This window comes from Chiloscyllium plagiosum, unplaced genomic scaffold (assembly GCF_037043375.1).
Source record: "Chiloscyllium plagiosum isolate Xiang-an unplaced genomic scaffold, Cpla_swu_hap1 HiC_scaffold_41, whole genome shotgun sequence".
In the NCBI taxonomy this organism is placed as follows: domain Eukaryota; kingdom Metazoa; phylum Chordata; class Chondrichthyes; order Orectolobiformes; family Hemiscylliidae; genus Chiloscyllium; species Chiloscyllium plagiosum.
Genome location: NW_028270179.1, coordinates 8,159,157 through 8,175,544, shown reverse-complemented (window position 1 = coordinate 8,175,544; position 16,388 = coordinate 8,159,157).

The window sequence follows — 16,388 nt, the reverse complement described above, 5'->3', positions numbered from 1 at the left end:
CTAAAGCTTTCTCTAGTCATTATTTTATTCCTGGTATACACACACTGAAGTTTAGAAGAAATAGCCATCTTTCTATGAGTTTTGCAGTTTCAACATCTGACTTTTCAACTGGTTTACACATTAATTGTTCTTTTTATCAATCATTTTTAATGCAGTAAATTTCTCATCCATTGATTACGTTGACTCTAAGTATAATGTCATGTATTGTCTTTTTCTGGGCGAGGACAATAAAACTCACTCACCTACCTTAGAGATGTACTTTTTAAATGCAATTCTGAAAAGGTATATTTCTCGACGGGATGACAATTGCGAAAACACGTTTTGCCTTTACTTTTCTGATTTTTAATTCGATTTATTGGAGCTAACTTAACAGTGATTGTAGTTCTGAAACGAGGCAAATGTTAATGCCCCGTATGTACTAATCAGCATCCAGTGGGAGAAATGAGGACTTCAGATGCTGCAAATTAGAGTAGAAAAGTGTGGCACTGCAATGTCCTAATGAAGGGCTTATGCCTGACGCTTACACTTTCCTGCAACCTGGATTCTGCCTGATCTTACACTTTCCAAGGGAACAGCTTTTGACACACTATCTACTGCTCATCATTTCAGTGCTGCACCGAATCGAAGTCATACATTTATTTCCCAGCAACAATCCTGTTCATTACTCCTCTGTGTTCTCTAAATCGATTTCTCTTTTGTAGCGTTTGATTGTTCTATTCGGTTCACAGTCGCTTTCTCCTTTGATTTGTTTGTAAACATCTGCTACCAGAAACGAAATCAAATTACATCACCGAGAAAACAGCAACCCCGATGATTGCAAATGTGAGCATTGTTAATTGTTAGACGTCATTTACTTGGTACTTTCTTTTGTTCCTTCAGTGATTATTGGTGAAGTACCATAGCTTTGGAAGCGGACTCATGACTATTTCACTTTAGCAGTTTAGATAGTCTATGGATGATTTGGCTGTCTCCTAACATTTGTGCTTCCAATGATTTACATTTTGTTGCTCAAAGTTATAAGTCTAAGTTATATTTTCATATCCAAACGATTCCACAGTGTTTCCCATGGTCACGAGAAGAAAAAGGAAACTTATCCTGTAACTGAAATGAAGAATTGATCGAAAATCTAATGTAATGGTGCGGGAGAAGTCTCAAAAAGCCGAGGATCAGAAAGGAGAGTTTAGGCCTGAAAGGCTAATGGACGTGCAACAGGAAAACGAGACAATAAAAGACATATATGTTAATGGGTACTCCGAAAATGAGGGAGAGAATATTCCTTTCCGGTTATTATCTGAAAGAACTGGGGAAACATTTGTAAGTTACTGCCTAGCCCAGCGAGGAAGCAAATTAAGATGTGGAATTTGATGTGCTTCAAAATTTGTTGAACAATGTGGACGTCTTTCAGTAGTGGGATAGGTTAGGAAACCATCTGTCTCAGAAGAAAAGAACGCATTTGGAATTGTATTAATCCAGTATGAGGGGATGTTTCTTCCGCCGCCTCTGCCTCCGTGCCTATATTTAGAACCAAGACACCCGCCTCCCACCGTGGACCCCTTCTCCCATCCTCAACATGCCCTAAACCTCTGCAGAGCCGGTGTTAGCCTGTACCCGCCCTTGACCACTTCATTTCCAACTGCGGCCGTGACATCAACCGTCTCAACTTGTCCAACCGTCTTACACATTCAAACCCCTCGCCCTCACATCGCGAAGGCCTCCACTCCCTCTACTCCCTCCACTCCGTGCAGTAGTTATATCCAAATATCAACTCCCAGACGATATACAATCTCATCACCTCAGGGGATCTCACACACACAGCTTCCAATCTCATAGTCCTGGAACGCCGCACTGCCCAATGCTACCTCCTACCCAAGATTCACAAGCCTGACTATCCCCGCAGACCGATCTCCTCATCCTGCTCCTGCCCCAACGAACTCATCTTCACCTACCATGATACTTCCTTTCCCCGGTCCAGGAACTCCCCACATATAGTCTGCCTCATTTTTGGAGTACACATCATACCTTTGAGAAAACACCCACGCCCTCAACCTCCTCCAAGATTTCCATTACCCGAAGTCCCCAATGCCTCATCGTCACAATGGTCATCTAATCCCTCTACACCTCCATCCAACTTGACCAGGGCCTCTGGGCTCTCCGTTTCTTCCTCTCCCGACGTCTCCACCTAAACCTTTCCACTGGCACTCTTGCTCGTTTACTTGAAATGGTCCTCACACTCAACAAGTTCACCTTCCAATCCTCCCATTTGCTCCAGAAGAAATAGTTAGCCATGGCCGCCCGCATGGGCCCCAGCTATGCCTGTCTCTTTGTCATTTACGTAGAACAGTCCATTTTCTGCAAGTACGTATTGCTCACTGATTCAAGAATCCTGCCTGGACACACCTGACAAAGTCTGCTCCATCCAACCTGTTTGAAGTAAGAAGCTGATATACGTTCTCCCCTTCGCCTTCTGAGCTCGAAAGAAAACAAAGTTCTACTTGGTCCAAACTCTCTCTCTCTACTTCAGACGCCAGAGTCCTGTCAACATCCTTCCAAATTTCCACTGGAATCTACTTCCGAGAGTAAGGTCAACAAATGTCAACCAGTGTGGCCTCACCAATGACCTACGCAACTGCAACATAACTTCCCAACTTGTGTACCCAATGCCCTGAATGATGAAGACCAGTGTAGCAAAATCATTCTTCACCGCCCTGTCTAGCTGTGACTCCACTTTCAGACAACTATGAACCTAAAATCCATAGTCTTACTGTTTCTCGACACTGCCATCCAACATGAAACTCCGACATTCAATTGGATTTCCGAAAGGCAAGACCTGATACTCACGTATATTAAACTTATTCTGCCATTTCTATGTCCATCAGTTTTTCAGGACCTCACCCGTGGCTAACGAGTTTGGAAAATTAAAAGCCAATTTCTCGACACTTCTTTCTACACAATCTTCAATGCGATTAGATATATCTGGTAAGGACGAGGAGGTTCGTCCACCGTCATACATTCTAATACATCCAACAACTCCTCTATTGTGATTCGCAGTGCCCGAAATGTTTAAATAATAACATCCCCAAGTTCCCAAGTCTTTATGTCTTTCTCCACGATAATTACGGGCGAAAAATAATTATGAAGGACCTCACCCATCTCGAGCAGGTCTACACAATCATGTCCACTTCAGTTCTTGTGCGGCGCAATTATCTCTCTTTTTCCTTTTATGTACTTATGTACATCATTGGTTTCACCGTAATCTTCTCATCCAGGCTATCTTGTGCCCCATTTTCGCCCTCCTGTTATCCATCCTCAGTACAATCCTTTATCCGTTGTACACCTGGAAGGATTTCTTTGTATCTGAGGCATATCTCATTTGTTTGGTCAACGCCTCAATATCTCTTATCATCAAAAATTGCTTACTCGTGTCAAGCTTGCGTTTCACCAACAAAGGAACATATGCCGAAGAGATGTATCGAAATGCCCGTGATGCAATGTTTCAGGGGTCGGGTGAACTGATGATCTGGAATGGCGGAGGGTAGTAGGATGATTAGAATGTCGAAAAGATAGACGGATAGACAGAGGGACTGTGAAGCACCAAAGGGAATGGAAAAAAGGTGAAAGTGTTTGCAAGAAAGAAGAAAGATGGACAGAGAGGTGAAAATTTGACGATAGAGAATTATAAAGAATGATAGAGGGATAGCGAGTGAGTTGGAGCGGTAGGTGGGACAATTCAGAGAGATTGACAGCTGTAAATTCCGGATTTTACGGTAATGCAATAGGCAGTCCTTACTCCTGTGTGGCGTGAGTTGTGACGGGCATCCCTGAGGAATCTCCATTGCAGCTCACTTCCTGGGCGTTTGAGAGTCGGGGAGGATATTGAAGTAATATAAAGGAAGTTGGAGAGGTAGACAGAAAGATGTCGAGGCTATAAGTTGGAGAGAAACATAGGAACGTGGAGTCATAAAGAGAAATGTAGAGAGATAGAGAGAAAGGTCATTGGGTCGGGAAAACATGGACATCAAGAGAGGAAGCTGAGAGATATTGAGAAATATGGAGAGTTCGAGTGGACATTGGAGACAGAAGGGGAGAATGAGCTGGAATGTTGGAGGGTAAAGTCGAAAGACACAAGGAGACAATGTGTGATTACAAAGATGTGGAGTGTTTGTGTGTGTGGGAGTGCGTGTGGCTGGGAGCGCGTGTGTATGTGGAGGAGAGATTACGCTCGCGAGAGTGTGCCTGATATCGTGTGTGTGAGAGTGAGACAGAATGTGTTGGAGAGAATACGAGTGATACATATTGTGCGCGTGAGAGAGAGAATGTGCATGTGACAGATGGGGAGACAGAGCGTAAGTATATGAGAGGAATGTGAGAGAGTCTATTTGTTTGAGATAGAGTTTGACAGTGAATGAGTGTTGGAGATAGACTGCGTGAAAGAGTGAATTCGTGTTGGAGAGTGTGAGAGAGTTTGTGCAACAGCAAACAATGTGTGAGAGAGGCTTTCTCTATGAGAGATGGAGTATTTGTGAGCTTGTGAGCGAAGGAGTATGTAAGACAGTTAATACGAAAGAGTGTGTGGGGAAGAATGTGAGTGGGGAAGTGCGTATGTGTTACGAAATGTGTGAGATTGGTTGCGTGAAAGAGAGAGACAGCGAACGCGAGAGATGTCGTGAAAATTTCGGTCAGAGATTGTAAACGAGAGAGGCTGTGTGAATGCATGTGAAAAAGAGTAAATGGATGCTGTGTAACAGGTTTTGCGTGTGTGAGGAACAGCGTCTGTGAGACTGTGTGTGTGCTTGTGCGTCCATGTTTTGTGAGACAGTCTGTGTGAATATGAGGTAAAAACAATGACTGCAGATGCTGGAAACCAGATTCTGGATCAGTGGTGCTGGAAGAGCACAGCAATTCAGGCAGCATCCGAGGACAGGCAAAATCGACGTTTCGGGCAAAAGCCCTTCATCAGGAATAAAGGCAGAGAGCCTGAAGCGTGGAGAGATAAGCTAGAGGAGGGTGGGGGTGGGGAGAGAGTGGCATAGAGTACAATAGGTCAGTGGGGAAGGAGATGAAGGTGATAGGTCAGGGAGGAGAGGTGGAGTGGATAGGTGGAAAAGGAGCTGGGCAGGTCGGACAAGTCCGGACAGGTCAGGGGATCGAGTTGCTGGAGGTTAGAAGCTAGGATGAGGTGGGGGAAGGGGAAATGCGGAAACTGTTGAAATCCACATTGATGCCCTGGGGTTGAAGTGTTCCGAGGCGGAAGATGAGGCGTTCTTCCTCCAGGCGTCTGGTGGTGAGGGAGCGGCGGTGGAGGAGGCCCAGCACCTCCATATCCTCGGCAGAGTGGGAGGGGGAGTTGAAATGTTGAGCCACTGGCCGATTTGGTTCATTGGTGCGGGTGTCTCAGAGATGTTCCCAAAAGCGCTCTGCTAGGAGGCGCCCAGTCTCCCCAATGTAGAGGAGACCGCATCGGGAGCAACGGATACAATAAATGATATTAGTGGATGTGCAGGTAAAACTTTGATGGATGTGGAAAGCTCCTTTGGGGCCTTAGATAGAGGAGAGGGAGGAGGTGTGGGCGCAGGTTTTACAGTTCCTGCGGTGGCAGGGGAAAGTGCCAGGATGGGAGGGTGGGTCGTAGGGGACGTGGACCTGACCAGGTAGTCACGGAGGGAACGGTCTTTGCGGAAGGCGGAGAGGGGTGGGGAGGGAAATATATCCCAGCCCTGCCGAGTTTTCACCATCCCCCCAGACCTCCCCCTCACTGAGGACGAACGATCAGTCCTCAGCAAAGGACTCATCTTCGTCCCCGTCCGTCCACGCATCAATGAATTTAATACACGCCGTGACATCGAACAATTCTTCCATCGCCTCCGCCTCCGAGCTTACTTTCACAATCAGGACTCCCGCCCACCTTCCGAGGACCCCTTCGCCCACCTCCAACACACTGCATCCACCTGGACACCCCGCGCTGGCCTCTTACCTGCCCTCAACCTCTTCATTTCCAACTGCCGCCGGGACATTAACCGCCTCAACCTGTCGACCTCCCTCCCCCACTCCAACCTCTCACCCTCACAACGCGCAGCCCTCCAATCCCTCTGCTCCAATCCTGACCTCACCATCAAGCCAGCGGACAAAGGGGGCGCAGTGGTAGTCTGGCGCACTGACCTCTTCATCGCTGAAGCCAAACGCCAACTCGAGGACACCTCTTCCTACCACCCCCATGACCATGACCCCACCCCCATCACCAAACCATCATCTCCCAGTCCATACAGAACCTCATCACCTCAGGAGATCTCCCACCCACAGCTTCCAACCTCATAATCCGGGAACCCCTCACTGCCCGGTTCTACCTCCTTCCCAAGATCCACAAGCCTGACCACCCTGGCCGACCCATTGTCTCAGCATGCTCCTGCCCCACTGAACTCATCTCTACCTACCTCGACACTGTCCTATCCCCCCTAGTCCAGGAACTCCCCACATACGTTCGAGACACCACCCACGCCCTCCACCTCCTCCAAGACTTCCGTTTCCCCAGCCCCCAACACCTCATCTTCACCATGGATATCCAATCCCTCTACACCTCCATCCGCCATGACCAGGCCCTCCAAGCCCTCCGTTGTTTCCTCTCCAGACGTTCCCAACAGTACCTCTCCACCGACACTCTCATTCGTTTGGCCGAACTGGTCCTCACCCTTAACAATTTCTCCTTTGAATCCTCCCACTTCCTCCAGACCAAAGGGGTAGCCATGGGCACACGTATGGGCCCCAGCTATGCCTGTCTCTTTGTTGGTTACGTACAGCAGTTGATCTTCCGTAATTACACCGGCACCACTCCCCACCTCTTCCTCCGCTACATTGATGACTGCATTGGCGCCACCTCGTGCTCCCGCGAGGAGGTTGAGCAATTCATCAACTTCACCAACACATTCCACCCTGACCTTAAATTTACCTGGACCATCTCTGACACCTCCCTCCCCTTCCTGGACCTCTCCATCTCCATCAGTGACGACCGACTTGACACTGACATCTTCTACAAACCCACCGACTCCCACAGCTACCTGGATTACACCTCTTCCCACCCTACCTCTTGCAAAAATGCCATCCCGTATTCCCAATTCCTCCGCCGTATCTGCTCCCAGGAGGAGCGGTTCCACCATAGAACACACCAGATGGCCTCCTTCTTTAGAGACCGCAATTTCCCTTCCCATGTGGTTAAAGATGCCCTCCAACGCATCTCATCCACATCCCGTACCTCCGACCTCAGACCCAACCCCTCCAACCGCAACAAGGAAAGAACGCCCCTGGTGCTCACCTTCCACCCTACCAACCTTCGCATAAACCAAATCATCCACCGACATTTCCGCCACCTCCAAACAGACCCCACCACCAGGGATATATTTCCCTCCCCACCCCTCTCCGCCTTCCGCAAAGACCGTTCCCTCTGTGACTACCTGGTCAGGTCCACGCCCCCCTACGACCCACCCTCCCATCCTGGCACTTTCCCCTGCCACCGCACTAACTGTAAAACCTGCGCCCACACCTCCTCCCTCACCTCTATCCAAGGCCCCAAAGGGGCCTCCCTTCCTGTCTACTGCCCTCTTTCTTTTAATCCATCCATCTGAATCTCTTACCTCCATCTTTCCCCTATCCCTTTACGTTCTTCTCTCCTTCGTTCACTCTTCGCCTACACTTCTCTCAAGAGCCTTCTCACATTCCATCTTTATCCTATCTCTCTTTCTATCCTCCACTCGCTTTCTCCTTTCCTCCCTTGATAACCCCTTATGCCTTGCGACCCTCCCCTCTCACTCTAAATATCCTGTCCTCTCATTGTTTACCATTCGTCCTTTTCACTTTACTTTCCCTTATTCATTCCCTCTTCTTTCGCTGAGCACTTCAGGTCTTGATATTCTCTTCCTTCAGGTCAGCTGCAGACAGAGGGAGTGAGAGATTGAAGAGAGAGAAATCCCGAAGAAGAGAATTGGAGACTAGGAATCGGACGAGAATGAACGACGGAGAGCAGGTGGGAGAAAAGGAAGAAGGGACAGAGGGACAGGAACGGAGGGAGCGACTAACAGGGAGAGTGATCGAAGGTGAGTGTGATAGAAGGAGCAGGAGAGAGAGGGAGGAAAGCTTGAGGAATTCATGAGAAATTCATTTAAAGAAAAAGAAAATGACAATGAAGAGGGAAGAAAGGAAACACAGATCGACAGGAGAGTTAAAGGAGAGAGAACGTTCCTGCCTGTTCCCTCAGCACTAATGCTCTGAAAGTTTACACAATCTCAGCACTGACGCTTTGACAGTGTGGAACACGCCCAGTGCCAACCATCCGGTAGTGCAGTGTTCTCTCAACACTAACTCTTCAGTAGTGGGGCGATCCCTCTCTACTGACTCTACTACAGTGGTGTGTTCTTTCGGGCCCACATGCTATTAGTGCGGCTGTCACTCACCACTGATCTTCGGACAGTGTGGTGATCCCTCAGCGCTGATCCTTCGACTGAACTGATTCCATGCAGTACTAAATCTTTAACCGTCGAATACAGATCCTTGAGGTGTTCACAGAGATTTGGAGGTATGTAAAGGCTGAAGGATGTTAACCACCGTGTTAGGGGCGTTGTGGCTGGAGGTATTTACCGAGATAGCTAGCAGTGCAGAGGTTGAAGAAGGTAAAGAGTTAAGCAAAAGTGTCGGGGACTGGCTATGTTACAGAAACAGCGAGAGCTGGAGGGAATAGAGGAGATTACAGATATGATAAAGGGTGATGGGTCTGGAGGAGGGCGTCGAGATGGGGATGAATGAGCTGAAGAGATAGAGAGAGAAGCATACGGACAGGAGGAGTTAACACAGAGCGGGAGGGATATCGAAGCTGCAGGAAGCTGCAGATATCTGGAGGTGTTTCAGGGCTTCAGGAAGTTACAGAGATACGGAAGGTGTGAGGGGCCAGAAAAGGTCATGCAGGTATGGAGGAGTTTAGGTCTGGAATAGGTTACACTGATAGGTGGGATGGTGTCTTGGCCGCTGAACCACGAAGCCTAATTCATTCTGAACAGTCTCCTTTTTCCTCTCCACCGTCCTTATTCAGATTCCCTTTTCCTATAAGGATCCTGAACCTTGTTCTTATATCGTTGCTGGGTAACCCACAATTGGTGGCCATTCCTGTCCCACTGTAACGGGGTGAAACCGTGACCTCTTCCACCTACTGCAGTGGAAAGCGTCCTTTCATTTGTGCACCGACGTACTCAGTGCTCTTTGAACTGGTGTCTGGGGGCTGGGGTGAGTGGGGGACACGAGTGACGGATTCGGAGATGAGCAGAGGTCGGGGTGCTCGCCTACAGTTCTTGGAAAACACTTTCTCTTCGAAAACGTGGAATATCTGGCCATTTGACGTACTAAGCCTCTTCTGACCGTTATGCACATGCGAAGTTAATACCACGTGCCTGCACGTGTTCCATGACCCTCACTTCCCAGTATATTCATGACTCTCTCTGGATGTTTTCTCCAAACTATGCTAACGTATCTACTTCAACGTCCTCCTCTGGCAATGATTTCCAGGCACAAACAATCCACTGTGAAAAATAGTTTCCTCGCTCATTTCATTTTAACTGTCGCCTTTCACTATCAGCTGATGCCACAGTGGACAGGAAGGAGCAAAAGACACTTGCACCGCTTGGTTTCATTGTTCAATCGTTTGAGCTTAGCAGTTGGAAAGTCATGTTGAGGTTGTACAGTACATTGTTGCGGCCTCTTCTGGAGTATTGCTTCCAGTTCTGACCACACAGTTACAGGTAAATAGTATCAAGCTGAAAAGGGTGCAGAAGATTTTGACCAGATTGATACTGCGGAGAGAAGGCTAAAATTGTAATGATATGCTGTATAGGTCAGGATTCTTTCTCCATTGCGGTGTAGAAGATCAAGAAGCAATGATATAGAAATTTTCCAAATAATGCGGGGTACAGATAAAGTTAAATGTAAATGCTTTATCCCTAAGACATGGGATTTCAAGCCTGGAGGGCCACTTTCATTAAGGTGACAATAGAGGCATTCTAAAAAATCAAGTGCGTCCAGAATTTTTACACAGAAGGTAGTTCATGTTTGTAATAAACGTCGAGAGGAAGTGATGGATGCAGGTGCAATCACAAACTTCATGGACATATTGATCAGGACATGAATATGAAATACTTGGACGAATGTGGGCAAGGATTAAGCAGGGAGAACTAGTTCAGTTTGGATTAAGTTCAGCCTGGACCATTTGGACTGATGGATTTATATCCGTGATGTCTGGCCCTCTGATATTATGACAATGATCCTAGTTTTCCACATGTCCACCTTGGGTAAGAAACTCCAAGTACACAACCGATCCACACCTCTCATAACTTTATATGGTTTTATCACGTTCTCCCTCACACTCTGGCGCATTCCAGAAAACAGTCTAAGTTTGTTCAATGTTTCCTTATCGCTAGCCCAATCCAATTCAGACAACATACAGGCACCTCTTTTGCGTCCACTACAAAGCCTCTGCATCCTTCCAATAATGTGCCGACCACCAGTGTACACAACAATCCAAATATGGTCTCACTAGTCTTATATAACTGTAACATGACTTCCACCTTTTGTAGTTTATGCCCTGATGGATTAAGTCAAGCATGCCATGTGCCTTCTTTACCATATAATCCATTGGCGGTGCCACTTAGAAGGGGACAATAGACTTGCACCCCAAGATAGCTGTGTAGATCAGTGTTCATCACGGTCCTGCCATTTAATGTATATACCCTGGCTAATGAAGGTAAGCAGCCCTTATGCCTTCTTCACCATTTTGTTGAGCTGTGCTGTTACATTTCCTGGTCTATAAACTTGTATAACAAAATGACTTTGTTCTGGAATGATCTAACATGTATAGTGTGTGTCCTTCACATATTTGACCTCTTAAAAGGCATCAACATGCAGTTATCGGTATCAACTATCTTCTGATATTGCTCTTCTCAGTTTGCCAATTGATCATCATCAGTCTGCAGACTGAGACCATTCTCCCTGCCGTTTAAATTTCCACCAAACATCGGGAGATCTGAAAGCGAAATAATTTTGTCTCATACATTCGCAACCAAATTGTGACCGTAGATCTCAGCATCCAGGAAAACGGGGTCGTTGCTTAGAAAAACGAGAAGGAACTCATTTAAGACAGACAGAGGAAGCTTTGTTTTCTGTCAGATGGAGTGTGGTTTTGGAATAGTCTTCCTGAAGAGCCACAAATTCGTGAATATTATTATGGCGGGTTTACACGAATTATCGATGATCGAGATGATGAAACACGATCAACAGATATGTTGAAATTAGTTTTTGAGGAAACATTTGGAACAACCGTTATCTTATTGTTTGTGTGTGTTTTTGGGTGACATTTTGACATTTAGACGTACTCTTGAGGGTTGATTGGCCAATTCTCCTTTCTTGTTCGTGCATTCTGGTGACTTCGCGAAGAATTCTTTGCTGTGTATCTGACTGATATATGTTTTGATTGTAGCAAGAATAATCGTTATGTGTGTTCTACCAACTCAATAGTTCCTTCATCTCCTTATGCAAGCCAAACCAAAGAAAGATATCTCTCCGTGTTTGAACAGTGTGGACAAGAATCGATATGACTGAAGCTCTCTTGTTGGACGGTCAACAACCAGCGTATATGTTGTCTCCTGCTTCGTTCCACTGCGGCTCTCAATGTCCTTTTCAGTTTTTGAACTGTGTACGTTATCAATAGAGAGTTTTGTTGTGATGCCAAAACCGCCGCTGACTGGAACAGTCGGCCCCCACTGGGAAGTTTGCAGAATGACCCAGCAAGTTCAGTCATAGAATCAGAGAGCCTATAAGAGGGCCTTCAGCCTTAAAAATACTACTCAGAACCTACTTCAGCCCCACGCTTAGAAATCTGATCCGTTGCTTTGAAGGTTACAACACTTCACGTGGCCCATCCAAAGTGTTTTTATAGGTTGTGAGGGTACCCGATCCAGCTACACTCCCAGAGAGTACATTCCACTCTCCCACCACCCTTTAGTTGACAACATTTCTCCTTAACTCAATTCTCACCATTTGCCTTTCAGTATCAAAATGTGCTCATTTTATTATTTTTTTATTTTTAGAACCTTCCACATTCCTATTTCTTTTACCACCACACTACCACCTAATTGCGGTAGTGCTTATTGTTTTCCCTGCACCCATGTTGTGTGTGTGTGCAGGTGTGAGACACAGTAAAAGACTCAACGTGCATGAAACGTTATTCAGTTTCCACCACCAGGAAGAAAGGAAACATCTGAGTGGCCAGTGACAAGCAGTGCCCTTCACACCAATCGGCGATGCTGCGTGATCAAAAGTGAAGGGCAGGGCAGGTGTTAAATCAAAATAGAATTGCACTGGCAAATAGCTCGGGGTCGAGTAACTACTTAGCATGTGGGAGTCTCATTCGTTATCGGAATTAACCACAAAATGTGCTCATTGTAATTGGCCTTTTGACTGAGGGGAGCAGCTGCTTTCTGTTCATTCCGCATGTGCCTCACAGAACATTGTACAACTCAACCAGGTGCTTCTACTCCAAAGAAAACAAACCGGTTACATGCAGCTTCTCTTAATGAATAAATTGCCCTTTAGAACAGAAAACACACCAACAGAGGAACAGGCCCTCTGCACACCAGTTTTTGTCTGTGCCGATGTTGATGCCCCCTAAACTACTCGCATCGGCCTAGACAAATCCTGCATCCCTCCATACTATGCCCCTTCATCCGTCTATCTGAACACCTTTTCACATTTTTCTCTCATATCAATTTCCAACAGCTCCCTTTGCAGTGTGTTCCAGGCAACTATCAAATGCTATGCAAAAACCTTTCCTCGCAGATTTCCTTTACAATTTTCCCATCTCTCTTTGTGCCCTCAGTTTCTAACGTTTCCGCACAGCACTCGCAAAATTATCTACACTTGCCTTCATTTGAAATACTTGTATCAAGTCATGTTCCCACAACCACTGTCCTCCCTCAAAGAACCTTTCCCCCCACCCACACACCGCCAGCCTTTGGCGCACCTTCAGAAACAATTCACGTTTGGGAAAACTATCCTTATAACTAATATACTCCAATCCGGTCAACATCCCGATAAACCTTTGCTGAACTCTCTGCAGTGTCTTCACATCTTTGTAATGGGGCGTGATAACAAATGCGCATTGTCCTCCAACTGCGGCCAAATGAAAGGTCTGATGAAAAGCAACTGAACTGCTGCAAAGAGAATGTACTGCAAATGTACACTGATCATTTCCTGACCTGCCCCTTCCTATTTATTATTACGTTAAGACACGGATCTGAAGCAGGAATCGAACGTAGACAGTGAACATTTGTCAGTATCAACTCGTTCTCTTCACGTGACAGGGATACCAGTGATTCAGTGCATTTTTGGATTGACACTATCAAACGGAACCTGTATTGCTAAGATGCTTTCTCCAGTCGGAAACTCAGACACTTTCCAGCGTTGCATGTTGCCTTTCATTCTTTCAACTCAGAATGTTACACAACACACTTGGAAAAGTGCCATGCGCCCTTGACCAACATTGAATCGCATTTATCACATGGAACTTTACTGCAGTAACTCACTTCCAGAATACTTGAAAAGAGTGGTGCTAGCTCAGACAATCAAAAGAGAAAAATATTCATTGATTTTTAACAGTCGAACACAGTCGAACATGCACCTTCAGTCTCACTGAACTAAACATAGGCAAAACATACAGATAGCGGCCTCCCCTTTCTCACTGGAATTTATTGGTGTCACAACAGTGAAGTTTTCTTGAAGTTTGTTGAGACAACTGTTTGTGAGAAACGGAACTGTGTGCAGTGCTCCAGATCTGAAATAATATGGAAACAGCCCTTTGAAAACAAAGTAGCATGTTCCTAGTGCAGAGGTATTTGGAAAGTAGGACTGTCAATTTGTCGAGCAGTTTGCAGATTACGAGTGACCAGACATCAGAGTCTTTGTTGGCTGGAAAATTGGGACAGGTCAGAGTGCCGTGAAGCTGAAACTTCTTCGATCATTGAGTTGTTAGGATTCAGAACACACTGACTCGGAATTTAGTGGAGGTGAATACCACTGGATGTTTCCAAAGAGAGCTAGTTATATATTTGAAACGGTTGAACAGGAAGGAGTCTGTTTTTAGGAAAAGGATATCGGAATAGTTGCTTTGCTCTTTCTGGAACTGGCACAGATTGATTCTATTGTATGGTACAGTAAAATTTTATGCTTTTTATATGGTTTCATGACCGGCCGAAGAGTAGGCAATAGATATGATTCGTGTTCGATCAGTTGACTTAAAATTATAAATCTGATTCTGAATTTATCCAGCTGTTTCTGTTTACATGAATGATTATCTCAGTCCTGATGAAGGGTTCATGCCCGATACGTCGAATCTTCTGTTCCTTAGATTCTGCCTGACCGTCTGTGTTGTTTCAGCGCCGCACCTTTCCACTCTGATCTCCAGCGTCTGCCCTCATCGCTTCCTCCTGATTACCTCCTTCCATCCGAAACAATGGAAAACAAGTACCTAAGTAATTGCGGATGCTGGATTTCTTAAAGTAAACAGAAGTTCAAAACAAATTCAGCAGGTCAGGCAGCATCGCTGGAGAGAAATCAGAGTTAATGATTCTGATCTTGTTAGGGTGGGTCTTCGGAACCCCTTCACCTGCAATTGAAGAAATAATTTTTACAACTGTTGTTTGTCTATGCAATAATTACCGGGGACCTAAGCACAGATTATGCTGTTGATTCAATACTCCAATTGTGTTGACTTCAAAATTTTTGAATCCGACTGAATCTTCCGTTTGAGTTTATTTCCCGGTTATCTCGCATTAAAAAAAAAATCTCTGGTGGAATATTAATGTCGATGTCAAGTTCCAGAACTTATTTCCCATTCCTGGTTGTCCCAATGAGAATATGTTGGCGAGCTGCCTTCTTGAATCACTGCAGTTCACATGCTGTAGGTAGAGCCACAACGTCTTCGTGATGGAATACCAGAATGTCGACACAGTTGCAAAGAAGAATCGGGCAATATATTTCCTAAACAGGACACTGACTGATATGGAATGGAGGTGGTGTTCCCATGTATTGGCTGCCTTTGATCTTGAGATGGAACCGGTCATGTACTTGGAATATGTTGTTTCAGGATCTTTAGTGAATTTCTGCGGTGCATCTTGCAAACAGTAGACACTGCTGCTTTTGTGTTTCGCTGGTGAAAACATGGATGTTTTATGAACGTGATGCCAATCAAGCGGGTTGCTTTGTGATGGATGTTTCTGAGTATCTTGAGCATGGTTGGTGTCGCAGCCATCGAGTCAATTGGTCAGAATTTTATCACACCCTTGAATTGTATTTCGATGGTGGATCACGCTTGTGATATTCAGGAGTTGAATGATTCGCTGCTGGGTTCTCAGTCTCGTGTAGCCAGTATATTTTAAAGGATAGCCCAGATCCGTATGAATGATGACCAGTCAGAAGTGGACACAATGCATACATCCAACATTGAATGCAGTCAGTGTCTCGGATGGTTAATCTGTACTTACTCAAATATCTGGCCTTCCTTAAATCCTGATGTGCAGGTTCTCTGATCCGATATTCTTTGGTAAGAAAAATGCTCAGTTTGAATGCTAGACTTATATGCAATGGAATATCAAGGAGGCAGAGGTGAAAGATAAATGCCCCACAATGGACTTGATGGGGTGCATATGGAAATGTTGTTTCTTCATTCTATCATCAGCCTCAAAGGATTAGGTTAAACCTTCCTGAAAGAAAACGATCAAGGAAGTTTGCAATAACAATCATATCGGAATAAGAAGAGGTGCACGCTTGGCGAAGAAGCCGCAATCCAGAACTTGTGATTCAAACAGTATGAATACCATGCGATCTGAGTGGACTCAAACCAATCAGTGAGATTTCAGATTTGCTATTCCACCCACATCCTGTATAAATCAAACAAATGATTTAAACCAGGAAATAAAAACGGGTCTTGATAAATATCGCCATCTTACGCAGCCGTACATGTATTCCAAGAAACAATGTGAATCATTCATACGCTTATTCAGCCAGATATGTTTCATGCCTTTCTCTTCTTTGGTTCAATTCAAGATTCTCTGCCTGTTTTGGGAAAGACTGCACGGACAGCTGCATCACTAAAAGTGCTACTTTGGAAGAACAGAAAGACTGGTGCCTCTGTCCTCGTGTTATCTTATTCCGTCAACCTACTTTCGATCGTCAGCTAAGTGTTGGCACGTTGCCATCAATTAAGTAATCACTGAGGCCCAGTGCGCCATTGAGACATCGAGTCCCAAAGAGAAACTTGGATAACCTCATCAATCTCTGGCATTATTTGAGTAAATCAGAGCGTACAG